This window comes from Lycium barbarum, chromosome 4, assembly GCF_019175385.1.
Source record: "Lycium barbarum isolate Lr01 chromosome 4, ASM1917538v2, whole genome shotgun sequence".
NCBI classification, from domain to species: domain Eukaryota; kingdom Viridiplantae; phylum Streptophyta; class Magnoliopsida; order Solanales; family Solanaceae; genus Lycium; species Lycium barbarum.
This window is the reverse complement of record NC_083340.1, coordinates 91,886,305-91,910,324: the sequence shown is the minus strand read 5'-3', so window position 1 is coordinate 91,910,324 and position 24,020 is coordinate 91,886,305. Positions and strand designations below refer to the sequence as shown.

The 24,020-nt window shown below is 38.9% G+C and overlaps 1 pseudogene; it reads left to right on the top strand.

Moving 5' to 3' along the window:
* The first annotated feature begins 1,806 nt into the window (after positions 1 to 1,806).
* LOC132636139 (ubiquitin-like domain-containing protein CIP73) lies at positions 1,807 to 23,108 on the top strand (annotated as a pseudogene).
* Positions 23,109 to 24,020: the final 912 nt, after the last annotated feature.

The following is a 24,020-nucleotide window of genomic DNA, read 5'->3' as shown; positions in this document are numbered from 1 at the left end:
GAATTGCTTCTTCGTTAAACACACTGGAAAGGAGCTTCCTCCCTTCCTTTTATCTAGTTTCAAATATATAGAACAGACAATTCTATTATTTACCCTTAACTGAAGAAAAGAATCCATTGATAAAAAATAGAAATCATATGTGAATGTTATATTTGAGTTTTCTTTTATTTCAAGTGTTAACTAACTTGAGTGGTTTCTATAATTTTCCAACATTATTTTGGTATTTGGAATGACAAATAACATCAATCACATCCTTATAACTAGAATGACTGCAAGAAGAGAAGTTATGTGCTGTTATTCTTTAAAACACGTGGCATGCAATGTAGTTTTGTATATTAAAAGGGAGATGTAAATAATTTCTATTGACTGAAGGGGAGGCTAGTGGTTTACCCTGGTGTAGTCCTATGCAACTATAGTGGTATTTAAATTAAAAGTTGCAAACAGCGTACCATCTCTGTTTTTATTATTTGTGTGTTCCAAACTGGACCTTCTTGGAAATTGACATTTTCCTCCCTTAGCAGAAACTCTTTTCCTTCTAAAAGCCTTCTGCAGCACAAACTAAGAACATATCATATTTCCAAGGAGATCCTGCATGTGTAACCTGACTTTCCCTTTCATGTGCTCTAAAAGGCTGCACTTATTTTTCTTCTGGACAAGCCCCCATTTAATATTTTGAAGATGGGCATGCTTTTTGTTTCAGAAAGCATGGTTTTCAGAGAAGGTGCCAATTTAGCCCGTGAAAATATAACTCCCCAGCCTACCCATAACTTGGGAGGGTTGAGCTGTGTAAATATTCATTGGCAGGTCAATATGGGGATAATCCAAGTTATCCCATCGAAAAGTTTGTGTGCATTTGGACTGCCTATATAGCTCAAATTGACCCACAAAAGACCTTGTGAAAAAAAAAAGAAAAATAAGTTTTTGGATTTGGTTTGTTAGATAGTGATGATGAAGAAAAAAACTTTTATTAATTTGGTTTGTTAAATAAAATATCTTTAAAAGAAAAAATGAAAAATGGTGGTTAATTTTCAAAAAAAAAAAAAAAAGAAAAAAAAAGAAAAAAAAATGGTTTCAGTTGGATGAATGGTGTGTTATGACCCATTGTGAGCCAAATTAACTACCTATTCCCTTTTCTTAATAAGTAGATTAACCACCATCTTGACCAAGCAAACTTTGGTCATGTTATGATCCAAACCCTTTATTGACTAATCCTATTTTAACCCACCCAAATTTAGCCCAAGTCGCCTATTTGACACCCCTTGTTTTCAGACTTCTCCAGATCTTGAGGAGTATATCAATTTGCCTGAATGAATATCTTGATAAAAAAAGTTAATTGTCTAAAGGTTGCTTTATAATTAGTACGCAGAAGTGATAATGACTAGATACTCGCCCTAGTTTTTAGTACTGCTCCAGCTTTTGAGGAATAGACCCATTTGCCTGAATGAATATCTTGATAAAACAAAGTTGATTGCCAAAAAAAAAGTTAATTGTCTAAGGGTAGCTTTATTATTATAACTGAAATATTCAGTGAATGTGGTGGCTGAGTAATATGATTCTCCATTCCTTTTACCTTATCAAAAGAAAGAGTAATATGATTCTCCGCAGATGACATGTCTGCATCTCTAGGAACTTCAATTTATTGTAGTATCTCTATTTACTAATTTACACTTAAACGGTGTTTCATTATGCTCTTTATATAAGGCTTACTAGTATTAAACTTGCACCTGCATAAACATGCATGCTCATCATGTTGGTTGTTTTTTGGGGGTGGGGGAGAGTTGATTGCAGGACTTGGATTTACTTGTTTTGATACTTATGCACATGTATGCTGTATCATCTGAAGGGTCTTGGTGCAGCTACTCTGGGAAATATGAGAACTTCTGACCAACTGCAGACTGACCAAGCTAGTACAATGGATCAATCTGGTTCTGCTAGTAGCGTTTCTGCACGTCCGACAGCTTTCCCAGTAGAAGCTCAACCACCGGTAACTTTTTCATCAAATTTGTGACATACTCTTCGTTTGACGTACAAAGCAACAAGTCTACATCTCCCGTATCTTTTGAACGTTAGAATATTGTTGGAATTTACTCCAGCTCCTCCTTTGTGCCTAACTTTTCTGTGTTTTTCTTGCAGGTTATTCCCGATTCCCTGACAACTTTAACACAGTACTTGACTACTTTGACTGAAGAGTTCAGGGCAAATGGTAAAATTCCCTCTCTCTTCTTTTACACTGAATCCTTCTGTGGAGGGGATGAGAGGTTAAAAACTGTTCTCATATGCTGAAATATGTTGTTGGCAGCTTGGGCACAAATTGAGAATGCACAAACCGCTGGGATCGTTGGAGCTGATAGACCCGATTTTGATGCATCCTCGCATTCAGCTCGACAGAGAGGCCTTCCGACACCTGCATCCTTGGCGGAGGTGATGCTGTCGATGCGTCAATTATTCACTGAACAAGCTGCACAATGCTTTCTGGTATGTGCTTTAACTTTTAGCAACTTCTGTTCAAGCATTACTTTCTTTTTGTTGAGAAAAAATTCTGGCAGATTTGTGCTGCTTACTATTACTATCCTCTTGAAGCTAAACCTCAGTGCTAGGATAGTTTCTTGAATCTATTTGAGGGAGGGTTACTTTCCTTTTATCCAGGGTAGTGATAAATTTTTAAGCTTCCTATCTCTGGAGCTCCTTAACCTCAGTAGCTAAATGTGATTGATGATCATGAGCCTCAAGTGTTTGAAGAAACATCACCATAGAAACCTTGGAGTAAAATGCATTCTGCTAGTTTTGCGTGAATCACTTGAAATAAAAAATCAAATTATTATCACTAAACTTGATTGGATTCAAAGTCTATGGTTGTTTTGTTATTACCTATTTAGTTGTTTAAGAGTATTGGGATTCCACCTACTTATCAATAAAAAGTGTATTTTACTGAATAAAAAAATAAAAGATTTACCCATCAAACCGAAAAAAGAAACCTAAAAAAGAGAAGTTCTAAATTTTGCTGGATCTGTTAACAGACTACCATGAAGGTTCTGTTTGGTCATTGTTTGTCTTTTCTCTTCTTATTCTGTTACTTTCTCATTCAATTGAAGCAAAATTAGGTGGAATATTGTTTTCTTCTATTTTTTACAGCTTTCAGAACCTTTGGGGAGAAAATGTAACATTGATATTTTGGTGACTTATATTATATGGAAGTACTACTCATAGTATCTCCTCTTTCATACCCATCAAGTTTAACTTATGGAAATTGATATGAATATTTATACAGTTAGATGTTTGAATTTGTTGCTTAATGGTTCATATATCATAACTACATTTTAAAGACTAATCTTTGTGAGTGCGGTCTTCCCTAGGCGCTAAGTAAAAGGAATTTAGTGGTTTGTCTTTACAAACCCGCAAGGGTGGCTCAGTTGGTTGAGCATGGGGTTTCCATAATGGAGGTCTCAGGTTCGAAACCCCCTGGCTACAACAGCAGGGGATTTTCCTTCCGGGTCGAGCTCGTCACACGGGGCTTGCCTAGTGCGGGTTATCTCTTTTGTGTGGTTTGCAGGCTATTGCACAGGAGCGGGGTTTACCCTATGCGCACCCGAAGGGTGGCGGCTGCGGGTAGCCTTGTCATCAGGAAAAAAATGTAGTTTGTCTTTATAGTTTTAGCTGGAGGTACTATTCAGCATGGAGCAGAACATAGTCCCATGTGACAATTAACTTTTTGGTATTTTGTGTTCTGCACTTGACTGCAGCAATTCTCGAGGCAGCTAGAGAATCAACCGTGCGTTACAGAACCAACAGAAAGAATGAGAATTCAATCATATGCCTTAAGGACTGGAGACCTATTCCAAAAATTAGGTGCTTTGTTACTTGAGCTTGGTCGGACAACAATGACATTGCGGATGGGTCAAACAGCGGTAGGTTTAATTTCAATTTGGACGAGGGTAGTATCACTGTCCTTAATAGTAAATCCATTTGCTCTCCTTTGTGCTGGTAATAATGTAAAGCGTACTGACAAAGGGAAAATTAACTTAGGCTGATGCTGTGGTGAATGCTGGACCTGCTGTTTTTGTGTCTACTGCTGGCCCTAATCCTATTATGGTTCAGGTGTTTTACTTGTCTGAGATGTACTTTTTTATTATAGCCTATTGATGTGGATACTCAAGTTCTTTACCTTTGACCATATGCAGCCACTACCTTTCCAGCCAGGTACAAATTTTGGTGCCATTCCTGTAGGAACTGTACAAAATGGCAGTGGACTTCTGGGCCATCTGTTGGTTCTGGTTTTACTCCAAGGAACATTGACATCAGAATACGAACAGGTTTGTTCTCTTTCTTTTTTGCATCCATCACACCCTTTAGAATGTTCATGAACCTCTATGATTTAGATACTAGGTCCATATCTTGTACATGCTTATCTTCTACTTGTTACTCACTCACTTGTACCATTAGGTTCATTTATGCCTTCAACTTACCGAAGAGAGCCTGCTGGTTCACAGCGTCCAGGGCAAGCTACTCCTGCAGCTTCTAATGGTGGAAATTCTGATCAAGAGACCAGTGGAGGCACCAGAAGTTCTTCTGTCATGGAGTCAGGAGCGCGGGTGGTTCCTATGAGGACCGTCGTTACTACAGTTCCAGCTTCGGCTGGGCATTCAACTTCTAATTCATCTCGAGGTTCCATGGGAATATTTTATCCAGTTTTAGCAAGAGTTCAACCTGTCAGTTCTAGGAATTCTAATAATTCTGGAGCTGCTCAAGCATCTAACCGGAATAATTCACACGGTGTTGTGGCTGAACAACCGCCTAATCCTGATTCTGCAAGAGAACAGCAAACTAATGGATCCTCTGGTGCTGAAGGTAATCAGTAACCGTGCAATAATGCCTTCCTCTTATCATCTTTTTTCTGTCAGCAGTAATTTGGCCCGGAAAGATTTATCTCTTACAGGTTTCTAAACATTAGGCTGTAAATAATTAAATTATTACAGGGTTTGTGGGGTACTACTTGAGTGATCTCTTACTACTTGACAGCACAATACATCCAGCATATTTTGGGATAAAGTGGCAACAAGTATCTCTAGTAAAGAATTAAATCTGTGTCTAGGTTGTTTTCCACTGGTCACAGTATGGTTTGAGTACAATTCCTGCATCAATATTGATCTTAGCTTTATACTTCAATTTGAATTGTCAGGCAGATGATCTCTAGGTATGGAAGATTGCTTCTGATTTCTGGTCAGGGTGTTAGTTTGTATCTGTAGTTGTAGGTAAGGGCAATAATTTCATGTGGTTATTATGGCTTTACACTGTGTTTTCTTAGTCTGTTATAATGCCTAAGGGTTGCTTTTGATATATTTGAGTCTTACTCTCATGCAAAACACCACACACACACACCAAATAATCTCATTTTTACTTTTAATGATGGGTTTCAGGTAATTTGGCTCATTTAATGAACTATCAAGCAGTGAAGAGTTCTCCACACAGTTGCAAAGCAGAGTTGACCAAATTTATAGAACATTTTTCACTGGAGAAAATCTACATCCTGAGAATGTCAATGATCGTAGTGCGGGTAACAATTCTGTCAGTGGAGATAGTGTGGCAGCTGAAGACATTGATAATTCTCAGGAGACGGCAATGGCAGCAGGAGATGGAGTTTTTTTGTCAAATGTACTTCGTCATATCATGCCAATTATCTCTGAAGCTGCAGGAACATCTGATAATTCATCTAGTGATAGATCAAATCTTGATGGGGATAGAAGTGACCATGGTTCAATACAGGTATATCTAGCCCTTGACATATTATTTCCCTTTGTGAAGACTAATTTGTGGTCATAGTTGATTTGAAAGAGACATAACAGCTTAGTGCATTGATGAAGGGGACTCATTTAGCTTCTTAAAAGCCCTATTTATGAAATAGAAAAAACTTGCCAGAACGGTCTGTGTCTAAGCATGATTTGCCTTGTTGCAGGGTCGAGAAAATACAGAGCGAGCAAGTTCTTCACATCGGTGCCATGATCCTTCATTGTCACCAAGTTCAAAACGTCAAAAGGTAACTGCCTCTTTCTCCATATCTTACACTTCCTGTAACTGCCAAAAGAGAAAGGTAAGTTGCACAGCACTTTTTTTTAATCAAACCACCCAAAATGGTGGGAATTTATTGCATCAAAATATTTACAGAAGAAAATCAAAATATGTACAGAAGGAATGCAAAGAAAATAAACTATCTAAAAAGAGGAAATCTAGCTATGATCACCACATTAATATTACATGAACCTTCATCATACTAAAAAGACCAGGGACCTTGATTTGTATCCATCTTTCACCCCCTCAAGTCTCACAGGTGGAATGGATCAAATCTCTTGAATTTAACTTCAGGTAAACCTGGATGAAGTAGAGTTCAGTTCCTGTCTTATTAATGCATGATCTTAACTAGCTTAGAATCTGAACTTAGGCACAGAAGCTGCTGATGAATCTCCTGCTTGTTACTTGCTGCATCTGATTCCACATTGATGAATTTCCCAACCAGAAATATTAGTGTTTTGTGGTAGATTGAACCAAGGTTGATACCACACACCACAAAACAAAGTTATTTCCAGTTGCATCCCCTTCCCTACCTTCCTTGTTGTTCTGTACTGCTGTTGTCTTGATCATTGTTGGAGAACTGTTTTGTTGTTGATCTAACTCTGAAGTTTGGTATTTGTCTTTTAGCCATGTTGATCAATCTCTTCCATGAGTTGGAATATCTTGAAACTGGTTGTATTGAATTGTACCTGCAAAATCAAAAACCAGGTTAGTAAAATAGTCTGCCACACAGTTTCCTTCTCTGAACACATGCACCACTGAAACATCCTTATCCTTCATCCATCTTTGTATACTCCTCACTGTTAGAGCAATGTTCCATGGCACCTCCCAAATACCATCCAGAACCTTTTGCATTGTAAGGGAATCTGTTTCCACTATAACAGGCAATAAATCATGTAAAACATAGTACTTGATCCCCTCCTCAATGGCCACAGCTTCAGCAACTAGATTAGTAGTCTCAGTTAGTAAGCTTGCCCTAGCATACATAAACTCTCCTGAGCTATCTCTAATACAAAAGGCTGCTGAACTTGGCCCTGGATTTCCTTTAGAAGCACCATCAGTGTTGCATTTGAAGCATCCTCTATCTGGAAAATTCCACTTCACCTATTTATAAATTAATGGCAGCCTGTAGTGCTCTAACAATTCAACTATCTTAGGCCAACTTTTTGGCATATTCTGCAGCCAAGGATATCTCTTCTTTGCTAGCATATAAATGTTCCTGTTGATCTTATGTATGACCTTGTTCTGAGAAACAGCTCCTCCATGCCTCATGGTATTCCTGCTCTTCCAAATTTGCCATAAAACCAAAGCAGGCATTGCTTGATATAAAGGTTTCAGCCTTGCAACAGTTTGAAAGTTCCACCAGCACAAGACTGTCTGCTTAACCTGTAGAAAAGGGCCCAAGACACCTGCTGCAGTTGAAAAATACTGCCATATTGTAGTTGCAAAAGGACCTATAATGAAAATATGATCCACGGTTTCCTGCTGATTCTGACAACACCAACATCTTGAGACTATGTTGATTCTCATTCTCATCAGCACTTCATCTATAGGTAGCTTCCAATACCAAACTCTCCATAGGAAAAAAGAGATTTTGTATGGCAAGCCTTTGATCCAGAATTTGTCACAAACAAGTGATATCTGATTCCTTTTTCTCAGCTTCTCCCGTGCACTTTTAACTGTAAACTTACCAGAACTTATGAGCATCCACCATGGCTTATCTATGATCTATCTCATTTGTTCTCACAAAATGTCCCAATTCCTTTCTAACATGATCAACAATATCAGTTGGTAACATCTCTTGTAACTTTGCCTAGTTCCAATGACTTTCACTCATCAACTCTTCAAGATCATCTCCTAAAGCTTCATTCTGATAATGAATAGGCACCAGATCATGCAAGGCACCTAGTTTAGACCAATTATCAACCCAGACTGAAGAAGATCCATTCTTAGGTTCCCACCAAATACCATGTTCCATTTCATCTCTAGCTTGCAGCATCAGCTTCCAAGTCTGAGATCCCCCTTTCCACTGAACCACAGTTGGCCTAAACCTCTTACAATACTTGTTCCACATGAAATTGGACCACAGTGTACTTGTCCTGAATCTCCACCAAAGTTTAGCAAACAAAGCTTTGGATATATCATAAAGAGATCTGAAGCCTAACCCTCCTTCATTCTTTGGATAACATACATTTTCCCATGCTGACCAGTGCTTGCTTCTTCCTTCTTCCTTAGTTTGCCAAAAGAATCTATTGAATAACTTGTGTAGATCCTTAATGACACATTTTGGAGGCACCATAGCAGACATTAAATAAATTGGGATGCTTTGTAAAACACTTGAAATCAACACTGCTTTCCCTCCAAATGATAGTAATTTACCTTTCCAAGCCTGCAACTTGTCGTTCACTTTCTTCATCATGTCTTTATAGAGCTTGTTTGGATGGGCTTCTGCCTATAAGCTGCAAACAGCTTATAAGCTAAAAAAAATAAGTTGGGGTAGTCTAACTTATTAAGCTGCTTTAGATAAGCTAAGTCAAATGGGCCCAATTATTTTTTTGAGCTTATTTTAAGCACAAAATGACTTTAAGCTGGCCAGCCAAACACTCAAAAAAGCTGAAAACAGCTTATAAGCAACTTATAAGCAACTTATAAGCCAATCCAAACGGGCTCATAGAACAGGTTCTGCCTTCTAGCATGAAAGATAGGATATCCCAAATAAGTAAATGGGAATTCACCTTTGGTGAAGCTTGTTATTTGTTGTACCTCCTGATTCATCACAACAACCACCTTCTTATGCATATAGAAAAAGCTCGTCTACATTGATCTTTTGTCCAGATTCTCTCTCATATTCATGCAAAATGGACATAGTCATCTCCAAAGATGCTTTATCTGCAGATGCTAATATGATAGTATCATCTGCATATGACAGCTGATTCAAGTTTGCACTCCACTTTGGCATTCCATATCCTCTAAAGCTGTCTTTTTCAAATAATGAATTAAGAGCCATAGACAGTACTTCAACAGCTAGAATAAAAAGAGCAGGAGATAGAGGATCTCCCTGTTTGACCCTCTTGTAGAATGGAAAAAGCCAAAAGATTGTCCATTAATGAGTATGGAATACTAGTTATTAGCAATCAATCTCCATACCATGTCTACATACACTTATGAAAATCCCATCTTTCTGAGAACTTGCACAAGAAATCTCCAAGAAAGTCTATCATAAGCCTTTGCCATATCCAGCTTAATGATAACATTAGCAGGTTTCCCTCTCTTTCTGATATCAGCCACCAATTCTTGAGTAAGCAGCACATTTTCAATAATATTTCAACCCTTCACAAATCCAGATTGATTTGGAGATATTAGAGATGGCAGGATCACCTCAAACTTGTCATGCAATAGTCTGGAAATAATCTTGTTGATGAAATTGCTGAGGCTGATTGGCCTCAAGTCTGAGAAAGTGTTGATTATTTCTTTCTTAGGCAGGAGGACCAGATTTGTATGAGTTACTGACTTTGGCAAAGTTTGTCCATCATAGAAACTACTGATCACATTATACACATCAGCACCAACTATATTCCAACACCTTTGATAGAAAACTCCAGAAAAACCATCAGGTCCACAGGCACTATCACTTGATAATGCAAATACAACATTTTTAACCTCTTCAGTAGTTGGCTTAGCACATAGGAAATTATTTTGTTCCTTTGAAATTCTCAGAGGAATGTGATCCAGTAAATTTGAATCAACTACACCACTTTCCTACTTTCCTGAGAAAATTGATTCTGATAGAATGAAATAGCTTCAGTAGCAATATCATCCAAATTATCCACCCATTCACCATCTGCATTTTGTATTCTTGTAAGCAACAACCTCTTTCTTCTTCCTTTTACCAGACTATGAAAATATCTTGTATTCCAATCTCCCTCTGAATACCATTGAATGCCTGCTTTTTGTCTCCGAAACTCTTCCTCAAAATGCAGATACCTTTTGAATTCAGCCCGTGCCCTCTGCAACACCATTCTATTCTCTTATGATGGATCTTCCTCAAAGAGTTGCTCTTTGATCTTCACAATATCTTCTCTGATTGTCAGCTGTTTGAACAAGTCTCCAAATGTTTCTTTACTCCACCTACACAAGTAGTCTTTAAACTTTTCATTTTTAGCTTAAATGTGATGAAGGATCTCCTATAAACTAAGTTCTCCAATGCTGTTCCACTGCATCCATGAATGACTCATGATCTAACCAGAATTTCAAAAATCTAAAATGCTTCTGAAATTGCTGAACCTGCTCTCCTGCTGAAAGCAGACGTGGAGCATGATCTGAACCAGTTCTTGACAGATGCTCCATGCTCAAATTGGTAAACCAGTCCTGATACTGTTGATTAACTAGTATCCTGTCCAATCTTTTGAATATGCAATCCTACCCAGCTCTTCCATTCCACCATTCCACCAGGTAAATGGACTTCCTCTAAATTCTACTTCAGCAAGTTCACAAGAATTGAGACAAAATGCAAAGTCTTCATAGTCTGATGGATAAACAGGTAAACCACCTATTTTTCCCTCTTCATTCAAAATAACATTAAAATCCCCACCAACCATCCATGGTAAATTCATAGAACTTGCCAAGGAATATATACTATCCCACAACTCTAATCTTGCAGCAGAATCATACTTTGCATAAATCATTGTGGAGATTAGTTGCTTACCACTCTCCTGAAATAGAAGCTTAATAGTCACTTGTTGCTCAGTGTCCATTAATACTTCCACATCAATTCCATCAGCAACAAAATACCAAATCTTACCATTGCAATTATGATTAGCAAACTGCATACCCAATCTTCTCTTATATCTGTCAATTTGCCTTGATTGTTGAAAAGGCTCCCGTAAAGCTATGAGGACAAATTTATGATGTTTGTGCAGCATTTGAACTCTATGGAAAGCCTTCTGAGTAATAACTGATCTAATATTTCAAAAGGAGGACTTCATCATTGGAAATTAGATTTATTAGCAACATTTCTCTTTGGAAGAATCCTAGATGGTTGCACCTCTCCATCACCTTTGGAACCTGTTTGAGTTTTCTTACCTTGGATCTTAGCAGACCCAATTTCTCCACCATTCTTGTTCTTCCTGCCCTTCTTAGACTTGTTGACTTGTGAATCACATCAGCAACTTTTGATATATCAATCTGATGCTGCAATAAATCCTCTTCTTCTATCCTGTTGAAGTATGAATCTTTGCCTGATTGATTCTTCAAAAAATCCCCTTCATTGGTTCTATCCATACTATTCAGATCATGAGAAACTAAAGCATGCAATTCTTTAGTAGGAGATACTTTTTTAGGCAGAGACATCATTTGAGTATTTTCCTCCATCACCAGCATATCAGTATCAGCCTTCAAGACATTGCCTTCTGTAACAGGTGGGTAACAACCTGTAGAATAAGCTTTATCAATTTGGCTGCCTTGTGAATTTTCTACTGCATCATCTGTATTAACAATGTGCTCCTTCTCTGCATATACTGTTTCTTCATCCAACAATTCATCATTTAATCTGGCATTGTCAACAATATGATCATAATGTGTGCTATTTTCCAATCCTATGATCTCCTTTCCTTCATTGGCAATATAAACTGTTGTATTACATTCATCCATCACCACTGGATCATTACTCATCTCTTCACTCTCTTCCTCTTGATTGAGAACTAGATCTAGCCTTGAGGTTACCATAACATCATGTGCTGGCTCCTGATCCTCATGGCAAATTGGTTGAATGCCACCTGATTCTTCTTTTCCTATTGGCAGCTGATTAATATTATCCTTACATCCCAGTTGAGCAATCTCTTCAACTCCTTGAAGATCCTTCTCGTTCTCCATCTCAATTGGTCCTGAAACAGTTTGGATTGCCTCCTTCTCTACCACTTCAATTATAACAGATGAAGAGCTTTCAGTAGCCCCTCCCCCTTTCTTCTGTTCATCAGTACCAGCTGGAGATCTTTCAGAAATACCTACCACCTGATTGAAATTCTTTTCCACCCAATCCTTAGTGCTCAACTTAAGAGTTTGCACTACCTGATCCTCAACACTTTCTTGAATACCATTTTCTGCATTAGAATTAACCACTTCTGCTGCATTATTCACTTTGCTTGATTCTTCCTCCTCATTAATTAGTGATAGAACCTCAAACTTATCTGTGCTGACCACTAAATCTTGAATCTTTGCCTTGTTACCCTCATCACCATTTTGATTACTATTCTCAGCTTTGTTTTCCCCTCCAGTTGATTCTACATAATTCTTTGATCCAGGATAAGTCACCACCTTACCACTAGATAACACCTTACGAAGAAACTTCTGAATAGGTTTTTGCCATCCTCTATAACCTCATCTATTCTCCTTCTTCCTTTGTTCTTGCCTAGGTTCTTCCATCCTCTCCTTATCATCACCTTGACCCTGAGCAGCATCTTTGTCCTCTTGGTCAGCAGGTTTATCAATATCTGGATGTAGGACTCGACATTCATCATTAGAGTGACCTCGTAACATACATTCAGTACAGTACTTAGGGAGATGATCATATTGAATCTTCACTCTAACACTACGAGTCTCCTTAGCATCTTCATCTTCTATATCCATCATCACAAACTTAGGAAAATCTGCCAATAAATCCACTTGCTCTTTAACCCTAGCACAGTTAGTCTAGTTTTGTTAACAGTAGCAAGATCCAATTGTAATGGCTTTCCAACAGCAGAAGCTAGTGAGAATAATGATTGTTTCACAAAGAAAGTTGGTAGAAGATTAGGGAACGAGATCCATGCCATAGCAGTCGTGGTTTCCTCATCAATCTTAAAGTTTGAATCATATATTAATGGTCTCATCTGATAAGAGAATCCATCCTTCGACTTGAGCCAAAATCTTCCAACCTAGTACATCGTATTAAGACGTGCCTATTTCTGAAAAACCCCACCTGACACTTTCCTTTAGCACCACATTGAGTTGGAATGATGGTCTTCAACTCTTCCAATTCAGGCCACCCGTATGAAAATTTGCCAACAATTACATATTGTAAATTCTCAATCATTTCCATTCTAGCAACTTCACTTGATGTCCATTTTACGTAAGGGATCCCATCAATGTATGTAATCTTTTTCAAGGGAATGGGATCACACTCATGCATGGGCACAACATCTGGATCTTTCAAAGTATTAGCATATGAAGTGGTAGGGATATTAGGAGGGATCGGGTGAGTAGGGATGTTAGCGGATAGTGTCGTTGATGGTAGAGGTGGGAAATGGGATGATAACGAGATATCCAAAGGCTGGCCAACTGCCGTTGACGGCTGGCCAGTAGGTGGCGCCACCATGTGACTACGTTAGGGTTAAGGTTTGCATGGGAGAAGAGAGCTTTTTTATTTTGTCTTTGTGGTCTTAAGTGTTTTTTTTTTTTTTTTTTTTTTTTTTTTTTTTTTTTAAAAAGGTGTGGTCTAGTGGTCAATGAAGTGGGTGCAAAACTTGGAGACTAAGGTTCAAACCCAGCAAAGTCAATTTGCACTAGTTGGTTTCTTCACATCCGCCTAAAGCTTGGTGGGTAGAGTTTCCTGGTACCTGTGTCGGTGGGTAGTAGCGGGTACGTCTGGAGTAGTCTAGGTGCGTGCAAGTCCCAAATGCCACCGTTATCCCAAGTAAAGGTAAGCTGCGAAGCTATGCCACACCCCTGCTGGGAAGATAAACTAAAGAAAAAGTGGAGGGAGGGATGGATGGAGGGGGCAAGGATAGAGTAAGAGTAGGAGCAGATGTGGTGTCTCTTGATTGAAAGGATTTTGATGTTTCAAGCTCAATTGTAATGCAATGCCACATAAACTACCCAAGTGTAATAATGATGGTGACCCAAAAGTTTGCTCCAAGGTTAAGTACTTTGCCCGTTTGTCATTTGGGAAATTGGAAGGAACTAGTATACTGGCTATACTCCACTAGAAGTCAAGGGGAATGAAGTGGTACTTCTCTCTTTTCCTTTTTTTTTTTTAATTTTTTTTTGGTTGAATCTGTATGTTAGCAAAATCTGGTGTCTGATTGAAGTGACAGGTTTTGGACCCAAACTCAATGCATGTAATTTTGTTATCCTGTTTGAAATAGAGCTGAAAGTAGTTTTTTTTCTTGACCAAGAAGTATCAGTTTAGGATATTGCAAACTAGATTAATTGTGCTTTTGAATAAAAAACTTACACCGTAGGATATAACCCAACTTTGTGACTACGTTTACCTGTGTACCTGGTAATGAGGGTGGGATAGTGATTTATGGTTAAGGCAAGCGAGGTTGCTCCAGGCAAGAGCACTCTACTTCCAACCAAGAGGTTGGGAGTTAAAGGAAGCAAAGTTGGAAAATACCTCCCTGATGTGGTTTGCGGGGGGAGGGAGGGGTTATTAGCTGTGATCATTCTTATTATATGAGCATATTTTTTTTTTGCTTGGTCATTACATGAGCAAAATCTTTGGTTGGATTGACATGTGTTTATCAACTATCCATAGTGTTACAGGCTTACTAGTTATTTCACATTGCATAGAAAATAATATCGTTTCTTTATGGTGTAGCGGGAGTGATTTCAGGGTTGGTTTGGTGCAACGGTTCCAGCCATGACAATGCATTGCAGGCTTTTGGTAATGTTTTGATCTGTATAACGAGATCTGAATACTGCTTTGGCAGCACAGATGTTGTAATGAGCACCTTCCAGATTGTATAGTACTGCCTTATTTGTTCTCCATTTAAGTTCTGCATTTTTTGGCTCGTCATTCTGGATATCAGCCAGTGTATAGTCATAGTAAGTCAGAACGGTCGTTGCAGGGCCAAGTAAGTTATTTTTCTCAATTTAGCTATCTATTGTGATGTTCTTCAAACGAATGTAGAAGGGGGGTAATGGGACTGAAATTATGAGGCCGCTAAGAGTTCATTTTAAGGATTGTGGGGGGATTTGTGGGGTGTTGTGGGGGGGGAGGGGGCGTGGGAGTTGGTTCTGAATGTTCTTATAAGCACCTTTACCTGAGTTATTTGAAACAGATATTGAAAAGAAAGATGGAGATTTCGTTAGTATTTTTTTTTTCCTTTTTCTCTAAGCTGTTCTATGTTGCATTATGTAAAAATGTCTGCTTGTTACCTATGCGGAAAATAGAAGTGCGTTTTTGGGATCAATATGCTGTACCTTACATTGGGGTTGATCAAGGATAACTGGTTATACCCGTAGGTAAAGAACCTGCAGTTATCTATCCTAGAAGTTTTCGCTTCAACAAGCAACGAGACTTTGGAACATATATAAAATTGATATGAAAGGGAAGAAATTAGGCTTTGAGAGGTTTTTGGTACGAAGAAAATATTTTTTTGGGAAATAAGTGATTTTCACATTTTTTTTTGTTTTTGTTACGCAAGTTGGAAAATGTCATTTTGAGAACATTTGTATATGTTTAAAGTAAAATACCGTGAGGTTTTTGAATTCGGAGTGCAACTTCTGGTGGTGGGGGTATGGAGGGATGGGGTAGGATGGGTGGAGTAGGCGGATAAGAGGGTGGGTGGATTAGAGATGCGTTGATGTGTTTTTATCAATCCGGAAAATATTTACCCTCAAATTTTTAAGGAAAATATTCTCCTATTTTAAGAAAAATGTTTTTCTAGATATTTAGTGCAATTAATAAAAGAATAAATAAGATCATACCAAACACCCTAAAATTTTCGCACGGAGTCTAGGCAAGCGATGGATAGCAGTGCCGCAAAATCATTTTCTGATTATACTATAAACGAGACCCATATATGAGAAAAAGAAAGGAAGAGAGTACTATACTTGCTTTTGATTGGATCTGTGTGATAACTTAGTCCATTCTCTCGGATTTTACACACCTAACTATTCGTCTGGGCCTTAAAACAATTATTTCAATCCAAACTCATCGCGATAGGACTTCATATGGCTAAAATGTCTCATTAATACTCATTTAGCACGTTCACATCTATCTCAGGTTTACAGAAAGTAACATTATCCCTCTATCATTCATCCTCGAATGAGAGTTATGGCCTAAGATTTTACATTAAAACTCAAGCTTCAAAAAAATTCGCTAGAGCTATCCCTTAACAAAACTCTGCTAGCACCCTAACAATAACCATTGGTCATCACAGGGATTGCCGCAACTAGCAAGCCTAAGCATGAAATGAGGGATTCACACCTTTAGTCTATACTATCACAAGAATTTGAGGGTATCTCTTCTTCATGTCCTGATTCGCCTCCTAAGTCGCTTCTTCAATATTATAGTTCCGTTACAGGACTTTAATTGAAGCTACATTCTTAGTTCTTAATCTCCTAACTTGACGATTTAAAATATGCACAGGTACTTCAACATAAGACAACCCCTCATTGACTTCAATCTCTTCGTGAGTCAAGATATGAGAAGGATCAGGTTTATACAACCTCAACATCGAAATGTGAAATAAAGGATGCACCATAGTCATGTCGGATGGTAATTTCAACTCGCAAGCCACCTTCCCAATTCTTTTCACAATTTCATAAGCAGAAATAAAATGAGGACTAAGTTTACGCTTTTTACCAAATCTCATTACTCCCTTCATTGGCGACACTTTCAAGAATACCTTGTCACCAACAACAAACTCTAGCTCACGACGTCTCATGTCCGTGTAAGACTTTTGTCGACTCTGAGCTGTCTTGAGTCTTGCACAACAAGATTCACCTTCTAAATTACTTCGTGAACTGAGTCGGGATCCAATAGTTCTACTTTGGTGGGTTCAAATCACTTAATTGGCGATCTACAACGCCTCCCATAAAGTGTTTCATAAGGATCCATCTGAATACTCGCTCGATAACTGTTGTTATAAGCAAACTCTACGAGAGGTAGATGTTCATCCCAATGACCTTCAAAGTCAATCACACAAGCTCTCAACATGTCTTTGAGAGTTTGTATAGCCCTTTCTGCCTGCCCGTCTGTCTGAGGATGGAAGAAAGTGCTCAAATTTACACGAGTTCCCAGACCTTCTTGGAACGATTTCCAGAAATGAGTTGTGAACTGAGCACGTCTGGCAGATATGATAGACGTTGGAACCCCATGTAATCAGACTATGTCCTTCAAATATAGCTTTACATAACTCGATGTAGGATCCATCGTCTTTACCGGAAAAAAATGTGCAGATTTTGTGATTTTGTCCACAATCATCCCAATAGAGTCAAACTTGGCCTTTGTGCGGGGTAAACCCACAACAAAGTCCATATTAATCATCTCCCACTTCCATTGAAGAATCTCAATGTTTTGGGCCAGACCATCAGACCTTTGGTGTTCAACCTTCCCTTGCTGACAATTCAAACACTTAGCCACAAAGTTAGAGATATCTACCTTCGTGTTCTTCCACCAATTGTGGTGCTTCAAATCTCTATACATCTTCGTGGATCCTGGATGCACAAAATATTTGGAACTATGCGCTTCCACCATCAACTCTTGTCGGAGGCCGTCAACATCAGGTACGCATAAGCGTCTTTGCAACCTTAGGACATCATCATCAGCACCAACAGTGAATGAAGTGTACTCACCCATTTTCACTTCATCTCGCAGCTTTCCCAGAAGTCCATCTTCATATTGCTTAGACTTAATTCTCTCCACAGTATTAGATCGCGCTTGCATAATTTGCACTAACTCACCATTTTCAGTTTCATTGAGTCGGACCCCAAGACTGGAAAGTCTTTGAATTTCCTTGCCCATGCATCTCATGAGCATGCAAATATGCTAAAGTACCCATAGATTTTCGACTCAAAGCTTCAGCAACCACATTCGCCTTGCAAAGATGCTACAAGATGTTCAAGTCGTAATCTTTCAATAACTCTAACCATCTTCTCTATCTAAGATACAACTCTCGCTGCTTGAAGATATATTGCAAGCTCTTGTGATCGGTGACGACGTCACAGTGTTCTCCATACAAATAGTGACACTAAATCTTTAAAGTGAAAACCACAACAACCAATTTCATGTCATGAGTCAGATAGTTCTTTTCATGCTTCTTCAATTGTCACAAAGCATAGGCAATCACTTTGTCGTTCTGTATCAACACACAACCCAAACCAATTCTGGAGACATCCCAATAGACTACATAACCCCCTGAGCCCGAAGGTAAGGTCAGAACAGGAGCTGAAGTCAATATCATCTTAAGCTCTTGAAAGCTCTTGTCACATGCTTTAGACCATTGAAACTGTCACACCCCAACCCCGTGGGCCGCGACTGGCGCCCTACTTGGACACCCAGACAGACGAACATACCAAATCATCATATTATAGATTATCTCAGTTCTCATATTAATCATTTAAAATAGATTTGAAATCAAATATTATCTTAAGCGGTCACGCGTGCCAAAAAAATATCCTATCCAAAGTCAAAGGGAGCGGCGGAATACACATCGCCGATTATAAGCACATATACAAATATACAGGCCATTCTGGCCGTATCCAAATCTGATAGGTTGGCGGAATATACATCGCCAGATACATAAACATATACAGACAAATGGGCCGTTTTGGCCATAATAGTAAACGGGACCGCACTAAGACGCAAATCACAAACAAACGCACACACACAATGACCCATGATCCACATATATGACTACAGGCCTCTACAAATCAAAACGAAGACATATGATGGGACAGGGCCCCGCCGTACCCAAATAGTCAAATGTACAGAAACATATACGTAGCAAAAAAACATATGTACCAAAATGTGGGCTCCGGATCAAAGGAGCACTCTGTGATAGCAGAATGTGGGTTCTACACTGGCAGATCACGAACCTCTGTACCTGCGGGCATGAAACGCAGCCCCCCGAAGAAAGGGGGGTCAGTACGAAAGATGTACTGAGTATGTAAAGCATAGAGTACAGAACTACGAACCATAACTGACATAAAAAAGTACAGAGAGAAAATACCGAATCAGTACATCAGAGTTTGTGCTGAAAGCATATGTATATATATATCATGCAAGTAAAATCATGCATAAGGCTCAGGAACGTGGTCACCACTCCGACGCTGGTGCCACACACAGCATACTCCAGAAGGTTTCAAATCTCCGTACATCTCCAAACACACATATCATCATAACATATCACCAGCCATATCACAGCATAACTCCAAACGGAACCCGACCCTATGGCGAGGTCTCGGGAACCGTAACACAGCATACGGCCGAATTTATCATAGCGCGCACGAATCATAACCGGCCCGGGAACCGGTGAACGAAGTCATAATAAGGGCACGAGCGGAGTTGTGAGCAAACAATGCAATTTATATATCAAAACACCTTTTGAAACTTGATAAAATCATATGTTAACTCATTAGTCAAAGTAGTTCGAACCATTAGCCAATACGGGGTTAATCTCACAAAAGTATTTCCAAAATGGTATTTATGGTTCAAAATATAATTTAGAATATCGTGGAAATCAAAACATTATTTTACGATAGCCAAATTCATAATCAAAAGTCCATTGCCGACATTATACAAAAACGAGCCTAATAGAGCAAACAAAGGAATCTCGGGTTTAGCGGGCCCACCTCTGGTCAAGTCGAGGTGGCGGACACGAATCACGAACATTTGGGGTCTATGGAATCACACATAGGAGTTTCGAAGCGATTCAATTACATTTACAAAAGTTTCGGACATTTGATCACTTTTCAACAAAATATGAGTTTTATAGTTCAATTCAATTGAATGAATAGTACTTGATTTCCAATTCGGATTTCCATGAACAGAATTGCCTCCGGGGCTCAAATATCGACCTAGTATACCTAGGACATGCCAAAAGAAGGAATGGGATAGCCTTACATACCTTTCGCGCTCCTTACGCTTGTCCAAAATCAAACTCCGTTTCGCCTAAAACCTACAATTGGTCATAGTTGCCAATTAGGAATTGCAATACCTTAAGAAATCACTTAACTTAATATTTGTCTACCGAAATTTCGGCAGCACTTCCCCTATACGTATAACATCCCTGAGGCTTAGCTCGGCTCAATATATCAACAACAACAACCCACAATACCAAAGACATCACGAATCACAACAAAATAGATCTAACGTCAATATTCTTCTTTTCTACATAAAGCGACGACTTTCATTCGAACTTCGCAACATCAAACTAACATCAACATTATCGTATACATTTACTCACTCAAGATTATTCAAACATATTCCAAAAATATTCCAAGCAATATACATGAATTCAAGTTATCCGTCACTTTCCATATTCCATCCGAAACTTCAACGAATGCAACAACACTACCAACTCGCATTGTTTCCTTCCAAGTTCATTACCAACAATCAAAATTCACATTTTAGAATCTTGTTTTCATAATTATATAAAATCTACATTAAATTCACATGATTTCCCATAACAACCTACAACCATTTTCAATACCAACTTGATTCATTAAACTCTTATTTACATCACAAACACCACAACAACACAACTAACAACTAGATGGAATTTAATTCATCACTTTCCATCATCACCATGGCACACAGCCATGCACCTACTCACACACATACACGGCTATGCCCACACACATCACAATCCCATCGTTTTCATTCAATTTTAATCATTATAACATATATGCTTCTTCCATAACATAAAAGAATAAGATTCTTACCTTTTTCTTCAATTTTCCCCTTTCCGCAAACGGAGTTTTCTTGCCAAACTAATTATACCACGTTGTAGAGGGCCTTAAACTCATCAAGAATCCAAGAAGGAAGAGATTTTTGGATCAAAGTCTAAAGACTTGGAATTTGTTTTTTCTCTTGAAGGGGGGCCGAAACCCCCTCTCTCTCTTGCTCTTCTTTCTTTGTTTTGTTTCATGAATGTTCTAAGGGATATAGATATATATATTGTCCCTCTTATCTAATTGTCACATGAATAATTAATCTTGGGCTTGGGCTAAGGCACATTGGCCGGCCACCCCTATTAAATTGGGCCTCAATTCTCTTTATTTTATTTTTTTAGCCCAATTCACTTATGGATCTTATTTGTAATTCCCGAAACTAATTTCCGAAATTCCAATTTTTGCCCTTGGCCTTCTTCCGTATTCCCGCAACGATATTTTTCATGAATAACACACATGTATGAAATAAAATCAAATATAGCCCTCCTTTCCTACAAAGCAAGTGTTAGAACCCGTATTTTTGTACAGTGGAATAATCCGGATTTAATTATGATAAGTTAAGGGCAAAAAAATTATTTCGGGATACAAAGTCGGGATTCTTGACCTTCGATTTTATTTTGAGATATATGTGGTGCATGAATTTATTGGTATGGAACAATTAGGAAAATTTGGGACCAAAAGTGATAAAAATTGGAAGATAAAAATTATTCACAATTTCCATGGTTGGCCCACACAAATGGTGTTCAATTTTAATTGGTCCACCACATTGTGTGGGCCACAAACCATAAGAGATATTATGGGGACTTAAAAAGATGACCTTAAGTCATCTCCTCACCATTCTATACTTAGCAAAAAAAAAAAAAAACAAAATAAAAGTGGAAGAACCAAGGGGGAGCTCACGGCTAGGAGCAAGAAAACCAACCCCCATTTCTTTGCCTTCAAAAATTAATTTCTTGGTGTTAACCCAATATATTGAAGTCCCTAAGTAGCGTGGAAGAGTTGTTTGGGTCATCTAACCATTCATTGTATCCAATTGCAAACCCTAGGCTATTGTAAAGTTGAAGAAGAAAAGGTAAGATTTGATTTTGTTTTTGCGTTATGAAGGTTATATCCATGTTGTAGTATGTTATAATGGAGGAAAATCATGAAATATGAAATGTTGGAGGTGAGTTGTGTATGTGGAGCTTGAGCCGTGTAAATGGGTGTTGTTGTGTTGTGATTGAAATTATGAATTAATGCCTAGTTATTTGATTATGATCATTGTAAGGTGAAGAACAATTTAATGCCCAAAGAGTCTTTTAGCTAATATTTGGCATTTTATGGCTTATTTTTAGATCGTGGGCAGCCCGAATCATAGTTTGGACTTAGCTTGAGTTGGATCATATTGGAGAGCGTTTGAGGTATGTAAAGCAACCTTCCTTCTTTTGGCATGCCTTAGTTTCACATAGGCTAGATTAGAGCTTTAAGGGAATTCCAAATTCGAGATCCGAGCATGTTATGATCCATATATATATTCTTTGGCACTCTTATGTATGTTTTTATGAAATATGAACCATGATGTATTTGAAGTAATCGCTTTCCGAAATTCGCATAGAAAATGTTCACTTTAATGAATTTTATAATCTCTGAATGCCATATTTTTCGCATAGAGGCTCGGATCGCTCCAATAATTTTTATAGGAGTTTGCTTGATGTATAATGGGTATGTTTTTCATAGGCGGGCTCAGTTCGGGTCTATACTCGTCCGTGGGTCCCGCGACGCCCTTTATGTAAATTCGACAACTTTGAATCAAAAAGTGATAATTATTATTCCGATTTCGAATATGACTATTTTACTTATCCTTCGGATTTATAATAATGATTTTATGCATATGATTCCTCACTACTCTGCTCATGCCTACTATGATATCGTTCGCCGGTTCCCGGGCCGGTTCTGTTGTCGTGCGCTTTTTGATACATTCCGGTGTTATGCTGTGTTTATGGTTCACCGTGCTCCTCGCTCGAGGGCCGGGTTCCACTTATGTTTGGCGTTATGCTGTGTTTGGCGTTATGCTGTGTTGTGATGTGTGACGGGGATTCGGAGATTTGAAACTTTCTGGTGTTATGCTGTGTTGTGGCGCCATCGACAGGCGGGCGACCACATTTTCCAGTGCCCTATGCATAATTTATACTTTGGAAATAAACATTTTGATATGTATTATTTTCTATATATCTGATTCGATTATTATTCAGATTTATTTCTGTACCTTCTGCTTTGCATACTCAGTACATATTTCGTACTGACCCCCTTCTCCGGGGGCTGCGTTTCATGCCCGCAGGTACAGACGCACAGCCTGGTGATCCACCTGTTTAGGACACCCTTTCTGCTATTCGGAGTGCTCCTCTCTTTCCGGAGCTTATACTTTTGGTATATATATTTATTAGTGCATTTGTATATATTCGTTCATGGGTACGGCGGGGCCCTGTCCCGTCATATGATTATGTCGGTCTGTTTAGAGGTCTGTGGACATGTTTGTGGGTTAGGGTCTTTCTGTATGGATGTATGTACATGTCGTTTGGGCGATCCCATACGCCGAGGCGGCCGGCCCGCATATGTTGTTTGGGCGATCATATACGCCGAGGCGGCCGGTCCGCATATGTTTATATATTGCTTGGTTAGCCCTGTGTGGCTTTTGTTGGTATTTTCTGCGTGCAGGGTATATTGGATAGTCCGTAAAACAAAGGAAACTCTGCCGAAATTTTCTGGAAATTACCTAAATTTGAAATAAAGTCTTGTCGGCTTCCGCCATATACTAGAATGAGTTGATAGAATTTGAGATAATATTTGATAGATGGGTTCGGGTGCCCAGATCGGGCACTAGTCACGGCCTACGGGGTTGGGTCGTGACAAAAGTGGTATCAGAGCGGTTTGTCCTCGGAGTGTCCACAGATCGTGTCTAGTAGAGTCTTGTTTATCGGTGTGTTGTGCACCACATCTATAAACAGGAGGCTACAGGACATTTAGGATGTTGTCTTTTCTTCTGATCTTAGATCGTGCGATAGAACTGTGCTATTAGGATGATTCTGTTTTGATCTGTTGTTGTTTTTCTTTCAGTGATGCCTCCGAAAAAGGCGACGGCCGCCCAGAAGAAAAAGGGCGTAGTAGGAGAGACCAGCCGGGCTCAGAAGGGTACTCGGACCCTTGCTCAGATGATGCGTGATATTACGTCCCGGCCAGCCGACTCTGCTACGTCTTCATCGTCAGAGGAGTCTGGAGCAGCTTCACCATTAGCTCCAGGGGCTTCAGCTCCCGCGCCTCCA